General features: G+C 56.8%; 1 long non-coding RNA gene across 1 annotated transcript in view; it reads left to right on the forward strand.

The window, feature by feature from the left end:
- The first annotated feature begins 133 nt into the window (after window positions 1–133).
- Window positions 134–905, forward strand: part of LOC125482369 — a 2,717-nt gene continuing 1,945 nt past the window's right edge. The window contains exons 1-2 of the long non-coding RNA XR_007261623.1: window positions 134–291; window positions 657–745. This is a non-coding gene — a long non-coding RNA (uncharacterized LOC125482369). The remainder of the gene's footprint in view (window positions 292–656; window positions 746–905) is intronic.

Here is a 905-nt window from a genome sequence, read left to right on the forward strand (position 1 = left end):
ACGAAAGTCTCACCCCCCACTTTGGAGATTTCAGCCTCTGTGAACAAATCAAGTGAATGCTGAGGGGCTGTGGCACACTGTGGGCCCAAATCAAGTGGATACCAAGGGGCTGTGGCACACCGCAGTGTGGGGAGCAGGCAGACTTCGACCCTGCACGCTAACCTGAGGAAACTCTTCGAATCCACAGGGACCTCGACCTGTCCGAGTTCCTCATTAACCCCAAGGCGAGGAATTCCAAGTACGACCTCATCGCCGTTTCTAACCACTACGGAAGTCTTCGTGACGGCCACTGTAAGTAACCGACACCCCCGCCTCCCCCCCACCCCATCGGGAACAGGAGGATGCGCTGTTCAGTCCCTCCCCTCAAGCCTGTAATACAGGAACAGGAGGCCATTCAGCACCCCTTCCTCCTCGAGCCTGTTATACAGGAGCAGGAGGCCGTTCAGCCTCCCCCTCCTCCTTGAGCCTGTTATACAGGAACAGGAGGCCATTCAGCTCTTCTCCTCGAGCTTGATTGGAGACTGGAGCCTGGCCTGAATGGTGTGCCAGCTGCCTCTGTGTGATCCATCTGGAGAAGGGTTAGAGTGTCGTGAGAGGCTAGTATGGTTCACACCCTGATTTTAGCTGTTTCTACCCATCATTAACCGCCCCCACAGATACCACCATCGCGAGGAACAAGGATGATGGACACTGGTATTACTTTGATGACAGTAAGGTGACCTTCGCTTCTGCAGAGCACATTGTGGTGAGTGAGGGAGGGCTCACTCCTGGGTTAATCCCAACCTCCAGCCCCCTACACCCCCTCCCTCTCTCCGTCACCTCCCCCGGCCCCCTACCCTGCCCCCCCTTGATCCGTCTCCCCCCTCTGGTTCTTTATCCTGTTCCCCCTTGATCCGTCTCCCCCC

This window comes from Rhincodon typus, unplaced genomic scaffold (assembly GCF_021869965.1).
Source record: "Rhincodon typus isolate 14 unplaced genomic scaffold, sRhiTyp1.1 hic_rhity00009426, whole genome shotgun sequence".
NCBI lineage: Eukaryota > Metazoa > Chordata > Chondrichthyes > Orectolobiformes > Rhincodontidae > Rhincodon > Rhincodon typus.